Genomic DNA, 17,369 nt, shown 5'->3' with positions numbered 1-17,369 from the left:
GCCAGAAGACAAGTAATTGACCTTAGGATGGTGGATTAAATAGCTAAACACAACAGCTCAGGTTGAAACTAATAATTTTTCTAAATTTCAAGGTGAATTAAAAATTGATCTCATTACTTTTCTTTCTATCAAGAACTGAATATTAAATGGAATTTAGAAATATTTATTAAGATGAACTCAAAGACAGACTACGAATGGAGTGGGTTAAAACATATATAATGAAGAATCAATTTCCTTCCTATGTAGGAGCCCTGACAAGTCAATAAAAAAATATAATCCAAAAATATGAGCAAAGATATGAACAGGCAGCATACAGGAAAAAAAAAATTCTATGGCCAATAAACATAAAAATATGTTTAACTTTATTCAAATTGAACTTTAGACTTCCATTAAATAAATGGAAATCTAAACAATGAACAGGGGTTAGGTCCATTTTGCATCTAATAAATTAATGCCAGTTCTTCTTTAAGAACTCACTAGAGTGGAAGAGTCCTAAGATTTTAAAAGCCACCTGCTCCCCGCCCCACCAAGAGGAATTATTACCATGAACAACCTTAGGATGGTCGAGACTCATTTCTTAGCTCTTTTATGCCATAGTGGAACTTTTATTAAGGACTGGCAGATAGAACTGAATAATACAAAAAAGAAAACAATAAATCAGTGTCTTAAGAACTGAAATGTTCCTTATGGTCTCTACCATCTGATGATGTAAGGGTTTTTACCTCTATATCATCTATTTTCTTCTTATCCAAAATCCAGTGTCTGAATTTGATATATAATAAATATACTCTCTCTCTCTCACACACACACACACACATCCCTTTACACCTGCCTCAGTGTGTGCAGCTTACCTTGACATCTTAGCACTCTGAAAATTATTTAACGTGCTAGTGGTCTCTGTTGAACTAAAAGTTTTGGAAAATAGTAGACAGCCAATAAAATTTACTGACTACAAAATGCACTTAACCTGACAACTCTCAACACTGTTATTCTCAGCAAATCATAGAACCTTCTCTTATATTTTTAAATGTTTAAGAAGCCAAAACCTGGAGGGGCGCCTGGGTGGGTCAGTCGTTTAAGTGTCTGACTGTTGATTTCAGCTCAGGTCATGATGTCAGGATCCCGAGATTCAGCCCCTCGTGGGGTTCTGTGCTGACCACGGAGCCTGCTTGGGATTCTCTCTCTCCCTCTTTCTCTACCCCTACCCCCTACCCCCCAAAAGCAGATGATCACTTGCTCTCTCTCTAAATAAAGTGTTGTATTTAAAAAAACAACAACAACAACAACAAAAATAAGCCAAACCCTGGGGAAGTATTTTTGCGGCTGATTCCATGCCACTCTAATTGTCTAATTTAGAACCCACAGCCAGCCAGTCTCCTGAGCACTCTCTGTGCCCCATCTTTCACATCCTTGTATAATTATTTGTAAGCATGGTACACAAGGAACAAGCTGTACAAGCTCCATGAATTCATACTAAATTCAGTCTTCCAAAAAAATTATCTATTTTAATCTGTCCTTGGATAAAATTCATCTTCTTGATGTATGTAGAGTTTAAAAACCCGATTATCAATTTGTAGGCTCCTGAGTCATTGTTTTCACTTTTTCTCAACGCATAGACTAGTATTTTCTAATTTTTCTGGACCTACAGGGACAGGGAAAAGGGCAATCCACATCCTTTCTACTATTTAGTGATGCTCTTCATAAAAAGGTTTAATGGGAAAAGAGAGAGAAGGAAAGGGAGAGATAGGAAGAGAGGGAGAAAACTGAGTAACTGAATACTATTCTACTATTGGTAGAATACTATTCTACTATTCTACTATTCTACTAACTGAATTCTACTATTCTACTAACTGAATACTATTCCACTATTAGATCTGGGGGGGAAAAACTCCTTTCAGAACAATGGAAATAATTATTTCTCCTTAACAATCTCAGAGATGCTGTGAGGGGAAAAACATACGGTATGAATGAAAATGTTCTACATTTTCAGGAAAAGAATATATGTTATTAAAATAATGTTTGCCTATTGTTTTAAAATTAAATATTAATACTTATATTCAAGTGGTTAACAAGCTAAAACTATTATCTAGTTAGTTAACATTTCTATTAAAATATTACTTTTCTTGAAGGTTTTAGGATAATCTTAGCTAACACTATTCATAAATAACTAGAGGTTGGTTATATTTTCAAATATTTTCCAGGATGCTAACTGAAAGTTTCATAGTGAGGACTAATCCACACCTTTTTTTCTTCTAGTAAAATTAATGGCCATTCTTTGGCTGAAGAATTAGACTAACAATGTATGGATTTTTTTTTTAATCCCTGAGAAATGCTTGTGAGACACATAAACAGGGGGTGCCTGGGTGACTCAGCGGGTTAAGCATCTGCTTTCGGCTTAGGTCATGATTTCAGGGTCCTGGGATCGAGTTCCGCATTGGGTTTCTTGCTCAATGGGGAGTCTGCTTCTCCCTCTGCTGCCACTCCCCCTTCTTGTGCTCTTTCTCTCTCTCTGACAAATAAATTTTAGACACATAAGCAGCAGGCACAGTACATGCCTTGAAGCTGAAATGAGAACACATGACTTACCACCCCCCACCCCCCTGACCCCCATGGAGCCTCAGATAACAGGACTTAATATTAAGCTCCTCTGGGGAGCTTAGAGATGGGCACTTTCATCCCCTCCTCAAGAGAATTTAGGGTACCAACAAACTTGAATTAGAATTTTTTAGTGATACCATTTTATTAATTTATGGTACTCTCATCTTGAGCTTGTTTCCAATTTGTTCAGGAAAATACATTTCCTGCCCTTGTCCTTATCATTATGATACACGTGGACGCTCAAATAAGTCAAGTCTGCAATCTTTCAGAGAAGGAAAAACCACTTGTTTGGAAGTAACACTCCAGGAGGAAATGTGTCTCAGCACCTGGGAGCAAATGCAGGTCAGGTTCATCATGGTAGCCTCTGCGGGTGAGGTCACGGATGATTGGCAAAGAAGTATGAACGAATGGAAACACAACTCCAGGCTCTGTAGTTGCTTTACATGGTGGTGGCCCTGCCTAGGCCTGTCTGACCTAAAAGCAACAACAATCAAGTAAGAACAGCTAACCCTTACTAAGCATCGGCCAAGTACCAACTCTGAGCTAAGTACTCCACACGTTATAGCTCACCGATTCTGCATATGCAGAAGTAACAGTATGCGGTAGTAACCACCTTTATGCTTATTTTGCACATGTGGAAACTGAAGTTTACAGAACTGAAATAAGTTGTCCCAAATCCCACAGAATTCACAACCAGGCAGCCAGGCTCCAGAGTCCATGCTTTGAGCCCTGAACCACAGTGCCACACAAACCCCACTGGTGAGAAGTCACTGCTTCATCATGGATTCAGTTCCCTTGTCCCTCTGTCCCCAGAGGGAAGGTCTGAGGTATCCTGAGTCAGCTTCAACAATGGTCATTCACATTTACAAATTGTCTTGAGAGATGAAGAATGAAGACAACAGTTAGAAGGCAGTAAACAACCAAACCTCCCTAACTTTAAAAAAGAAGAGCCACCTAAATCTGAAACAGCGTAAGGGAAGAATGGAAATCAGTAAGAATAAGGATTCAAATGGAAGTAAAGGAAATGGAGAATATAAAATGAATAAAGAAAATCAATGAAGCCAAAAGTTGGTTCTTTTGAAGAGATCAACAACACTGACAAACCTTTAGTGAGAATGAGCAAGATAATAATTAAGACTCAACTTGGCAAACTCTGAAATAAAAGAGGAGACATCACTACAGACACACATCGGGTTCAGATCATGATTACTACAGTAAAGTGAATATTGCAATAAAGTGAGTCAAATGAATTTTCTGGTTTCCCAGTGCATGTAAAAATTATGTTTACACTAAACTGTAGTCTATTAAGTGTGCAAAAGCAGTATGTCTAAGAAAAAAATGTATGTGCCTTAATTTAAAAATATTGCTAGAACATGCTAACCATTATCTGAGTTTTCATTGAGTCATAATCTTTTTGCTGGTAGAGGTCTGGTCTCAATGTCGATGGCTGCTACTGATCAGAGTGGCAGTTGCTGAAGGCTGGGGAGGTTGTGGCAATTTCTTAAAATAAGACAATGAAGTTTGACACATCTTCCTTTCATTTAAACACTCAGGAGTCACTGCAGTTATTTACTGACCTAAATTCAACATTGTGTCTCAGAAAATATGAAGGCCCAAGGAGAGAGAGAGAGATGGGGAACAGCCAGTCAGTGAAGCAGACAGAACACACACAACATTTATCAACTATGTTCACCATCTTATATGAGTGTGGCTCATGGAGTCCCAAAACAATTACAACAGTAACACCAAAGATCACTGATCACAGATCACCCTAACAAATATAAGAAGAAAGTTTGGAATATTGCAAGAATTACCAAAATGTGCCACAAAGAGACATTAAGTGAGCAAATGCTATTGGAGAAATGGTATTGACAGAACTCCTACAACCCAATAAAAAGACAAATAACCCAATTAAAAGATAGGCAAAGGATCTGAATTCAACATTGCTCCAAAGAAGGTATACAAATAGCCAAAAATCACATGAAAAATGCGAAACATAATTAGCCATCAGGGAAATGCAAATTAAAACCCCAGCAACATACCACTTCACAGCCACTAGCATGGCTTGGGGGAAAAAAAAAGGATAACAAGGGTTGGCATGGATGGGGAAACACTGGAACTCTCATATACTGCTGGTGGGAATGTAACATGGTACAGTCACTTTAGAAAGCTGTCTGGGAGTTCCTCAGATTGAACCCAGAGTTACCATATGACCCAGCAACTCTACTCCTAAATATATACCCAAGAGAAATGAATTACTTATGACCACACAAAAATTTGTACATGAATAACCATAGCAGCATTATCATAACCCCAAATAGAGATAACACAAATGTCCGTCAACTGATAAATAAGAAGATAGAGAAATAAAATGTCATAGAGTCACACAACAGAGTACTATTCACCACTGAAAAGGAACAAAGCATTGATACTTTCTATAACATGGATGAACCTTAAAAACATTAAATTAAGTGGAAGAAGTCACAAAGACCACATACTATCCTGATTCCATTTATAGGAAAGGTTCATAACAGGCAAATCTTTAAAGACAGAAAATAGATTAGTGGTTGTATGAGGCAGGAGGTAGAGGGGTGAGGAAAAAGTGGAAATGACCGGCAGTGGGTACAGGGGATTTGTTAGGGAGGGGATGAAATGTTCTAAAATCGATGATAATGATGCTTACACAACTCTGTGAATACTCTATAGCCAAGTGAATTGTATACTTTAAATAGGTGGATTATATGTTATGTGAATTTTATCCCAAATAAAGCTGTTACGGAAAGGAAGTGGGGAGGAGAGGAGAGGAGAGGAGAAGAAATGAGGAAGGGAGGAAGGAAAGATAGACCCAGCGTGTCAAAGTGGAAAGATGGCCAATGTTGCCACTCACCATGCCCTTTCAGAAGGATATATTTCAAAAGCTCACCCCAGATTTCTCCCATACCAACCATCAGGCCCAAGAAACAAAATCCCGGCATGCAGCCGTGGTAACTGTGATGTTCATGTTACACGTTCTCCCCTAATTTCATGTCCAACTAGAACTTTACAGGTAAAATCTTACCACACAGAATAATATTACACAGGAGGTTGGGACAACGGTATTTTTATAGCCTGGTAGATGGCTTAGTGCTCCAGCTCTGTGTTACTCTTACAAGGAATAGCTTTCCAAGAACATGCTTTCTCTGGTCCCCACTCACTTAGCACTCCCCCTGGGCCGGAAGTCCCCCACGGTATCTGACGGTGCTTTCCTAGAGATGGGAGTCTGGGGGTCAGAGCACTGCTAGACTGAGCAATGTGTAATTAACCTCCCTTCCCAGCCCCAGGAAATGATGATTTTCCTTCCCCTTATAGCCTCGTCCTGGGTCAACCCTCTTCTTCCCAGCCAACCTTGCTTTCCAATATCCCAGGATGGCTTAGAAGGAAACAAGCTTTGGAGTCCGGCAGACAAGAGGGCAAAAACTAACCTGATTTGATCACTTTCCACTTAGTACTCTAGGTGAGCCTTGAATGTCAAACTTGTAAAATGAAGATCACACAGTATCCAAATTGTTAAAAAAAAAAAAAAAAAAAAAAAACGTACTTATAGGGGCACCTGGGTGGCTCAGTGGGTTAAACCTCTGTCTTCGGCTCAGGTCATGATCTCAGGGTCCTGGGATCGAGCCCCTCGTCGGGCTCTCTGCTCAGCAGGGAGCCTGCTTCCCCCCTCTCTCTGCATGCCTCTCTGCCTACTTGTGATCTCTATCTGACAAATAAATAAATAAAATCTTTTAAAAAAAAAAGTACTTGTAGGGGCACAAGCATGTCTCAGTCCGTTAAGCAACCAACTCTGGATCTCAGCTAAGGTTTTGCTCTCAGGCTGATGAGTTCAAGCCCCACACAGGTGTGGAGCCTATGTGTAAAAATAATAATAATAATAATAATTCTTTTTTCCTAGATTTCCACTATGAGCTGGGTCTGTGAATACACACATGAGTAAGACACAGACTCTGTAGCTGGGAAATTCAGGGTCTAGTAGGAGACACAGAAATATGACAGTTATTACAAGGCAATGTGATAAATGGTTGTATAGTACAAATCCATGATAGTATCATGAAGGAGGACGTGTTAATTCTCTTAAAGGTAGAACAGGAGGAAGAAGGCTTTATGGTGTGGCTGTGAGACTTCAGTAAGACAATGTGTCCACAGAACCCTTGGCACATAGCCGCTGTTCAAAGAGTATGAAGTTCTTTCCCCACTAAGGGCCCTAGAAATTCAGAAGAAAAAAAAAAGTTTTGTCAAGAGAGGTAAAAAACAAAGCAAAAACAAACAAACAAAAAACTGGACAGGACTGTTCCCTGCTCTGGCCAGGGTATTATCAAGGGCTAATTCAACTAAAGAAAGCTGGGCCTCACTTTTTATTTCTTCCTGCCCATAAACATAATACCTAGAAAGACAGTAACGTAATACATTTATTTATAACAAATACATGCAGATACAGATGTCCTGGGGTGCATCTTGTGTGTTTTAACCCGTAATTCTACCTTTGCCAAATTGTAACATCCAGTAAAATGTTCAAAAAAAAATCTGGATTTTTTTTCGCAATCATCAGACGCATCTTTACTGACCCCCTGCCATTATGAAGCACCAGGCAACAGAGATGTAAAATCGAATTTACAACAAGCTTAGAAACGACCAGGCAGGGAAAACCAATCCTTAACGACTTTAACACAAGGCGGAACAACACATTGTTTTTATTCCCCCACAATAAATTACTCATGAGGTTTCCTTGCTCTTGGAACCAAGCAGGGAAATAATATTGATGATAATAGGTGGTTCCTGGTCAGACCCGTCCTCCTAATTTTGAGAACTAGATATCTGCCAATGGGCTTCCCCGGGTGAAAAAAAGACATGCTCGATTCTCAGTAGAGACAAGTCAAGTACTCAGTGTTTTCCGAGCAAAATCTTGCTGAAATGGTAAAACCTCCACTGGTTATCAAGAGGCTTCACTGTGCAGATAAACAACCTTGAACGTCAGTAGATCCATGGTAGTACAAGGAACAGGGTGTAACCCAACTTTGGAGTCTGTGGCATACGATGAGATCAGTAAGGACATGGCCAATGCCTCCTCCGTCCTGCCCAAATGCAAGAACGCCATAAGCCTGAAACTGACAACAAAATGAAACCAACCCCAAAGACAACAGACAGGCAGACAGAGAAAAACTATCCCGATGACCCATTTTGAGTGCTTCGATCCTGTCTCGTGCTACCCTTCGGAATCTGAGTTAAGTCAATCTATGTATCCACGGACTTCCCATATAGAACTGCGTTTGAGATACCTGCTTGTCAACTGGTTCCTGAAGCTACTGGGGACGAGAATTCTGTCCCTTGCCACCCAAAGAGTCCCAATTAACAAAGGTTATGGAACCAAGAAAGTGATACGGTAATCCCAGGGGACCCATCCACTCTTCCCACACTTTTTCCCAGTCTACTCTCCAGCTGCCGCAGAAAGCTGCCATTTTTCCTCCTCAATTCTTTCAGTAAAATTTTAGTCGGTGCCTCTCCACCCTGACTAAAGAGGGTATCTCATCATTTTGGGTCTAATGGAAGAACGGTGTTAATCTCACGTATCTCTGAAGAGGAGTGCTAAAACTCAAAAGGAGAAATGACAGAGGACATTCTGATAAAAACAGGCTCCTCCTAGAAGTTCCGTATTTTTAGCTTCTGAAAAGCGGTCAGATTGCTTTCTCGCTCTCTCCCTCTCCGTAACAGAATCTTACAGAAGACTCTTGTGTTCATGGAGAGAGCCTTCTGGCGATGGTTCTAGCCAAGACCACTGACGTGTGGCCTCTAGGCCCGTCTCTCCTAGGTCTGTCTGCCGACCTGAGCGGCGTTCACTGGGATTTGCTCAAAGAATTCAGAAACAACTGATCATTCTCACATCTCTCTTTCCTTTCATTTTATCTGCCTTCTCCTGCTTCCCTCTTAGAAAAAGGCAGAGTGTAGAGAAGAATAAAGAACAAAATCTATGGGGAGGCAACTCTGACAGGAAGCCACGGAAAACCCATTAAGAGAATTTCTGGCCAGGCTTGCACCGGATCGGCAGCTGTGTGGGCTAAGAAGACACTGGCCATAAATCTGTTGGGCACCGTGCGAAAGCAAGGCCATCAGCCGGAAGGATGGTTTCCAAACCATCACTCAGTCTAACCTATTATATACCAACCTTGGTTGGAGAACTAAAACATATTAAAAACAAAAACACCACCACGACTGCTAGACTTTCTGGAGGGTCCTGGGCCTTCGTAGTTTTTTTTAAAGCTCCTGCAGCTGATTCTAGTACATAGCCAAGGTCAAAAAACACTCGTTTATACAGATCTCCAAACAAACTCTCCAACCATTGCTCAGTTGCCTGAGTGGTTTGGGCTATCACCCAAAGGGCTACCAACAAAGCCTAGAGTGTTCTCTCCTTTCTTCTCCACAAGCAGATGATTAAGCTTCACTTACGAAATCTTTACTGAGTAGAACCCTGAACTAAGCACCTTCCATACATCATCTCTAATCTTTATGGCCACCCTGGAAAACAGTACCATTCCCATCGTTAGTTAGCACAAGAAACAGAGACATGGAGAGGAAAAGGAATTTACCCAAGACTGCACAGCAAAGTGAGAGACACAGAGAGTTCTGAACCCCAGCTTGCACTCTCTCCACATGATAGCCCCTCGTCATGGACGGTCTTTACTCTGGGCTTTACTTTTTCTTTTCTTTTTTTTCCTTCTTACTTTTTTTTTTTTTTAAAGATTTTATTTATTTATTTGGCAGAGAGAGAGATCACAAGTAGGCAGAGAGGCAGGCAGAGAGAAAGGGGGAAGCAGGCTCTCTGCTGAGCAGAGAGTCTGATGCGGGACTCAATCCCAGGACCCTGAGATCATGACCTGAGCCGAAGGCAGAAGCTTAACCCACTGGGCCACCCTGCACCCCCCCCACTTTTTTTTGCTTTTGACATAATCCAAAGTTGACATCTTACTAACATCCAACGGCATAGGCAAATAAGCCATTTGAAAACTAGTGAGTCTCAGAGAAATACTTATAAATTCAAAACAAGCTTCTTTTATTTTATATCATGAACTGTAAATGCTTATTATTATTTTTTAAATTCTCCAATTCTAGAAAGCAGAGACAAATGTCAAGAGCTGTTACCAGCCTCCCCTTCAGAACCCTAATGTGCACTTGCCATTTGAACTTGCTTCACTGAGCAGACTAGGTTTGCCCAGTTTAGTAAACATACAATTGGTCTGGTCTATAAAATCAGTGGTGAATCTTTTCGTAACAGAGCACGAGGACGCCTGTTATCAAACACTGATGCTCCTTTAAATTCCGTTTCCTAAAATACTTAAATTATTAGTAAATCTGGAAATTCTCCCTTAGCTTCTAATTGCTAGAAAACATAAGGCATGCATGTACACACACACACACACACACACACACACACACACGTTTCCATTTCTAACACAATGTATGAATGGGACTGTGATTTGGTACTTTATTACAAACCAGGAATGCTGCAATTAGCTTCAGAAAGTCCGACTGAGTGAGTTTATACTTCTCTATGGCATTACCATCGTACACCTTATGCTAACAGTAGGTACTCAAGAAATACTTGTGAACAAATATTTAAATGAGCAGGGAAGACAGCAGTGCAAAACTCGGGCGAGAAAGGCTACCCCACGCAGACTCATCTCTGTTCCAGACAGCCACCCTTTTCCCGTCAGAGGATCCCACAATCTCACTGATGGAGGGGACCCCCCCCTGCACACACGACCTGACCCCGTGGCAACCTAATCTGGTTTTCTTACAGCTGCAAGAGTTAGAAAATAATAGTCCAACCCAGGACATGCTTTTGTTCAGTTCTAAAGAAAATGCCTGGGGTGCCTGGGTTACTCAGTCAGTTAAGTGTCTGACTCTTGGTTTTGGCTCAGATCATGACATCAGGGTTGTGAGATCCAGGCCTGCACTGAGCCGGTGCTGGGCTCTGCTATCAGCATGGAGTCTGCTGCAGATTCTCTCATCTCCCTTGGCCCCTCCCCCTGTTTGTTCTCTCTCTCTCTCAAATAAATAATCTTTAAAAAAAATTTTTTTTTTAAAAAGTTCCCATTTGTCAGGAGGGTATGTTGAGGTGAGTTAAGACTCGTCAACATTTTGCTTTAGGGCTCCTGTGGTTCCCTCAATTATAACGGATTATAACCCAAAGACAGTTTTCTCTGATGGGTGGAGGGATGGCATGCAGAACTGAATGTACTTTGGGGTTGAACTGCTCTGAGTGTGAAGGCAGACTCTGGCATTTACTAAATGACGTGTCTTTGTTCAGGGCCCCTGAGCCCTCTTTGCCTCAGTTTCCCCATTTGTAAAGGGGATGAATGATTCCGAGCTAGCAGAGCTATTGTGAGGCTGGGGATTATATACATAAAGTACTTGGTACAATGTCTGACACATCGTAAGGGCACAGTCAGATGGTACGAGCTGACCAGCTCTCACCGACCACAGTGTTGGGGAAAGAGCGCTGTTTTTAATGGCTGAGGCTGTTCACCAAACATCGTGTGGCTGGCAGTGTGGGCCAGCGAGAAGCGCTGGGCACAGTGGAGGCAGAAAATCTGCCTTTCACTCACCAGGTATGTGACATCAGCTTCTCTATTTCAGCTTTCTCGCACACAAAATCAGTATATTTTACATCTTGAAATTTTTTTAATTTTTTATTTTCTTTTTCTTTTAAAGATTTTATTTTTTATTTATTTGACAGAGATCACTAGTAGGCAGAGAGGTAGAGAGAGAGAAAGAGAGGAGGAAGCAGGCTCCCTGCAGAGCAGAGAGCCCGGTGTGGGGCTCGACTGGGATCATGACCTGAGCCAAAGGCAGAGGCTTTAACCCACTGAGCCACCCAGGCACCCCTTATTTTATTTTTCTTAAAGATTTTATTTAGTTATTTGTCAAAGAGAGAGAGAGAGAGAAAGCGCGCGCAAGCAAGCAGAGAAGCAGGCAGAGGGAGAGGGAAATAAATACAGGTTTCCCGTTGAGCAAGAAGCCTGATGCAGGGCTCGATCCCAGGACCCTAGGATCATGATCTGACCGAAGGCAGACGCTTAACTGACTGAGCCACCCAGGCGTCCCTTGGAATACCTCCAAGATATTCAGTCGAATCAAGAGACTTTGACACCCACGGGATCAGCACGTAGAACCCTGTGTGAGTTAGAAAGCAAAGTACTTCTGATCCCATTTTGAAAGACATGAACTTTGTCTCTCAGGAAATTTCTCAGCAAGTCTGACTTGAAACTCATCTACCTTTCTTAGGGTGATTGAACGTTTTTTTACGCATAAACATTTAAACCCGATCTTTAAAAAAAAAAAAACCCTCAAAAGTTGTCAAATACAGACTTTAGAATGCACTGCATGCATGTGAAAAGAAAAACTCTTTATAAGCAAAAACATGTATGTATAAGTAAAGGCTCCAACAGGAGATACCCGCCCGCCCGATTGCATAAGAGCTAAGTCTTCAATAATGAGGTGGCACGTGTGGTGTGGTCTCCGGCAGGATGGGGTTGCCCCGATGTCATCAGCAGTGAGCCTGTTCCGTTCAGACCAACTGTGAAGTCATGAAACTTCTCTCAAGCTCAGTTTCCTCATCTGTACAAAAGTGGCAGTCACCTCCCAAGGTGATGGCATAGGTTAAGTAAACAGCCCAGGGAGAGCCCTTCGTAAACAGACTCTCAGAAACCGACTTTTCTCTGTCTACCCTTTTCAGGTGATAACATTTCCACCCCACCCTTTCTTCGATCCCTTCACTGGAAAGCTCTGGCACATGAAGGGAATGATTCTCAGCCGCTATAGCCACGTTCTTAATTCCCCCCAAACTCATTAAATGGTGGTCTGTTCTGACAATGGGAGACTATCCAGCAATGAGAAATAAAGTGAAACAATGTGGACAAATGCCCCAAGCACCAGACTGAATGGAAGATGCAGAGAACAAAAGAACACATATGATCCCACTGTTAGCAAGTTCAAGAACAGCTGAAGCTAATGTATGGTAAAAGAAGTTAAAATAATGGTGATCTTGAGCCACGGGGGTTGACTGAGGAAAAGCACAAAGGAGTCTTCTGGGACACTGAAAAGTTTCTGTACCTTGATCTGAGGGGTGGCTCCCCAGGTGCATATAAGTAAAAACTTACCAAGCTGAAAGAGTTGTGTATTTTACTGCCTTTGTTATACCTCAATCACTAATACTGAAAATAGTATTTTTTGAATATTTTATTTTTTAAGTAATCTCTACCCCCGACATGGGACTCAAACCCGTCACTTCAGATCAAGAACTGCATGCTCCACAGACCGAGCCAGCCAAGTGGCCCTAAAATAATATTTCTTCAAAGCATTTATTGGACTTAAGCTTGTCACCTGGAAGTTTCTCTCTTGTGCATTCTTCTAGGCTCTTTTTACATTGTCATGGGTGATAAATGTACTTATTGATACCTCTGCAATGGTAGAATTAAAGAATACTCATATATAAAATTTTACAAGTAATTGAATTTGTTCCTTTAAGCAAGAATACTTTATGAAATGATTTGTAGTCCTCGCTATCATTTTAAACAGACACAACTGTGCACATTCCTCTTGGTGAACCAAGGTTATCCTTAGAAACTTACCTGGGCAAGCTGGGCTGAGACTAAGTAACTTCAGGACCTCTGCTTCTATACTGATGACAGGAGTCTTTGTCCCTTCCCTGCTATTTCTTACTGTCACCTGGCTGTCTCTGAGGATCCCGATCTTTCTCCTTTGTTTTCCTTCATGCCTTTACTCATAAAGTTGGCACCTATTTTTTGAACGCCCAGTATGTACTAAGCACTGGAGATAATCATAGCGAATAAGCCACTCATGATCCATGACCTAATGGGACTTAATTTTAGCAGAGAAGTCAAGTATAAAATAAATGCGATGACTCTCTTAAAGGGGGAAGCATAGGACCCAATCTAGGAGGTCTGGAGTGACATTTTAGAACTGAGAGATGATTGGGGTGCCTGGGTGACTCAGTGGATTAAACCTCTGCCTTCGGCTCAGGTCATGATCTCATGGTCCTGGGATCGAGCCCTGCATGGGGCTCTCTGCTCAGCAGCCTGCTTCCCCATCTCTCTCTGCCTGCCTCTCTGCCTACTTGTGATCTCTGTCAAATAAATAAATAAAATCTTAAAAAAAAAAAAAAAAAAAGAACCGAGAGATGAAAAACAAGCCCAGAGTGAGACCTTAGTAAGTATTAGCTGAATGAATGAGTGTACGCTTAATGATCGTGAGCCAACAGAGAAGCCGGCGTTCTGAATTACTGTGCACTGGGAAACTGGGAATTTTATCAGAAGATGCCTAAATCAAGAGTCAACAGGCATTGAGTGAAGCCCTGATGCATTTATGCTTCAAGGACTATTTTTTGCTTAAAGACACTGAATTACCAGACAAGCGAATAATTTTTACTCATTGCTCAGCTAACCTATATATATTCAGTTTCATGCCACCAAAACAAAACCAGCCCCAAATAGCAATAGCCCAAATTTTTATGATGATTTCTCCAGCTTGCCTGCATAGTTCTGACCGCCAGTGCCTATGTAGGTGACTTTTCTGGTAGAGTCCCCCAAAGCGATCTGGAAATGTAGTTGTCACCCATGCACACTTCCATGGGACAGCCGGGCCCCATGCACACACTTCCATGGGACAGCCGGGCCCCAGCATGAGAAAACAGCCAAGACTCCTTGGGTTTTATCGAATGTTGCAAACTGCCACCTAATTTATGTCTGAAGAGGTCACCTTCATGACATATTACAAATCCAGAACTTGCTAAGGGATAGAAATATGGGATGACAACCACCTTTGTGGAGAGACCACATAACGATGCACCTTCTTCCAAAACCAACCTGATCCAGAAACACTATTATCACGTCGCATGGAAGAGCAGCACGTTTAAAATGACAAGAGTAAGAGCCAATTTATTCAGGTCTTCACCCTACGTATGTAGCCTTTGGTGATCAAAGTTTCTAAAATTTGGTAGGTCGTTGGAACTAAAAACCTGAAAAAGCTGAACGAAGGAACTACACCAAATAAGGTTTTTTCCCAATGATGTCACGTGAGGAATGACAAATATCTGGAAATGGTACATTTTTAGACTTTTTCCCAGAGTCTTTTGGTTCATCTAATAAGATTTCAAACATAAAGCTTCACCCATCTAGTTCAGACTCCGTGGAATTCATGCACGAACTCCTATTCTACTTGGATTTTTCTGAATTCATGCACGAACTCCTATTCTACTTGGATTTTTCTGGCATCACAGGTGGTCGAAAGTTTCCCAGACCCAGAAGCATCGAAGTGCAACTGTGGGACAGACAGGCAGACAGCGAGGATTCTTCCATCTGTTTCAGACTCTTAAAAGGGTTGTAAGAAAAAGTTAAACCACTCGCTGAAAGTTACACAAACTTTCAGCCGTCAGGGTAGTAAAACAACTCGCCGCTAAACCTGATTTTGTGATACGTGTACACAGATGATCAAATCTGATACCTCCGAGGGGAATGAACTCGAGGTCTTTTGACCCCCATGGCTGTTAGATTTGGTCCTACTTGCCTAAATACACAAAGCCACTGTGAAGTTTTCCCCATGAAGGAAGTTCCCTCTAATTCTGAAACAATCATTTCTTCTAGCCATTTTGAAATGGCTGGGAACTTGTCAGAAGAAAGACTGTTGGCCTCTTACTGCCAGTGTCACTGGGCAAAACGTCCAAAAATCACTCCCCCCCCCCCCATAATCAGTGGGCTCTTCGTTTTAGCTCTGTCTTCATACTTACGTCTCCCACTACATGGGCAAATGGACCAAAGATCCCATGTTTGTTATAGTGCCTATATTATACCGTGATTCCTTTCCTCAGGAACTGGGCATTATAGACATCTTTCAGAGCTAACCTTTTTCTAGATTTTTCCTATTTATTGTTTGGGTTTTAGTCACTAATAACATGGTTGCAGGTATGTGTATTGAGGAAACCATTATTATAATTGATCAAATATTAAATACTCGGTTAAGGCTCTAGTTTTATCCTATGTACTCATGTACATAGAATAGTACTCATGTACTATGTACATATCCTATGTACTACATTCTAGCTTCTTCTTCTTCTTCGTTTTTTTTTTTTTTTTTTTTTTTGGTTAAAAAAAAAAAGCCAGAATGTAAATATTTAGTATTTCCAAGAAGTATTTAATCCTTAGTTTTTCAAAAATGATCTATGAACTGTATACAGTTGTTCCTAGGGAACGTGTTCTAAAAACACAGATTTGAGGAAAAGAAGCAAGCTTTCCAGCTGACCATGACTCTGGTATCTTGTCAAAATTCAACAGAAAAGGTGGAGAGGAAAGAAAGCTTAAGAGTATGTTCATGAAACCAGAAACCACCATTTAGCAAAAGCTATTAATGGCATGAGTCATGGGGCACACCAAAGTGTAAGTCACAAGGTTACAGGTCACCTCCTAGAAACACCACACCTGGTTCCGAATTCTTTGCTAAAGCAAATGCTACCATTTGATTCAGACCGTTGGAAAACCTCAAGCCCCGGAAGACCTCACCTTGCTCCCCGAGACACCCAAGTCCCTCGAGCAAAACCGAAAACAACTGACCGAAAGTGAAGGTTTACAATGATCCAGGGACTCTGAGCACGGAAAAATAGTTTGCAAAGCCATTATTTTTGCCACTGCTCTCTCCTCCCCTCCCCATTTATGCCCCTTCAGCCGAAGGCAACCCAGATTGTTTATAACCTGAAATTCTAAATATTTATAAACACGAAAGTACGAAACAATGTACCTACCACACACCTGGAGCTCTCTTTCTCCGGCTTCTCTCCTCCCACACTCTGGCAACGGAATGCCCTTCAAAACCATGGCTCAGTGCTTTTGGTAAATGTTTTACGAGACACTAAACAGCCTTGTGTCCCACCCTCAGAGCAAACACCATGGACAGAACACAATATAAGGGTTGCAAAGATATCGTGTGATGCACAATAATGCAAATCAACAGGCAGAATCATTTCTACACTTCCCCTTAAGAGAGAAAAAAAAAAAAAATTCCAAACTTAGGGGGGAGTGCAGGCTAGGCTAGCAGGAAGGGCTTGCAGAAATAAACCTTGACTAGTTGCGCCCGTGTGTGTGTGTGTGTGTGTGTGTGTGTGTGTGAAAGCGGCATTATGATAAGCCATTGTTCTAATCCCCAAGCAAGTCTTGGCTTGCTAAACTGAAAAAGTGTCAAAGGCAAGAGCTAATAAAAGGTAGAGTTCACCCCTGCGCCTGTGGCAGACCCAGGAGCCCCTGTACATTTCCCATCAATTTCTATTCATTAGAGAAAATGCAACTTGAAAAAGTCTTCCTAAACTGTCTTGCGCAATGAACCAACCGCACTCGCTGTTTTCTTGATTCCCCAAGTAAAAACCAACTCTGCTCCAAACCAGAGGTTTTGCATTCCATTCAAGTTAACAATTACAACTGGAGGATAACAGAAACTTGCTGGCACTGAATTATTAGCATACCCAGAATGTCAGGTGCCTCTTGGTACCACTGGGGTTAACACGATAAAGAGAGGGTGCGCTCTGGGATCGTCCGTCTCATTTTACCGAAACTACACACGGAGACAGCCAGAGTCGGGAGCCCAGGGTGGTACGCGCCAACCTGCTCTGGGAGCTCCGAGTAGGACATTCTGAGAGAGGAGAAAGGAGAATTATTTAGCAACCATCAAGGCTACTC

At 41.5% G+C, this 17,369-nt stretch overlaps 1 protein-coding gene across 8 annotated transcripts in view; it reads right to left on the bottom strand.

Annotated features, from left to right (window-relative positions):
* RBM47 (RNA binding motif protein 47) overlaps positions 1-17,369 on the bottom strand; it is a 169,604-nt gene that overhangs the window by 54,689 nt on the left and 97,546 nt on the right. Inside the window, exon 1 of one of the 8 annotated variants that reach the window (XM_082728845.1) lies at positions 16,442-16,530. The exons of the other annotated variants lie outside the window; for them this stretch is intronic. The gene's annotated coding sequence lies outside the window, so the exon portion shown is untranslated. Of the gene's footprint in view, positions 1-16,441; positions 16,531-17,369 lie in introns of those variants that run through there. 8 annotated transcript variants of the gene reach the window in all.

This window comes from Mustela nivalis (genome assembly GCF_964662115.1).
Source record: "Mustela nivalis genome assembly, chromosome: 4".
Lineage (NCBI taxonomy): Eukaryota > Metazoa > Chordata > Mammalia > Carnivora > Mustelidae > Mustela > Mustela nivalis.
The sequence above is the reverse complement of the archived record's forward strand: the minus strand, read 5'-3'. Positions and strand labels throughout refer to the sequence as shown.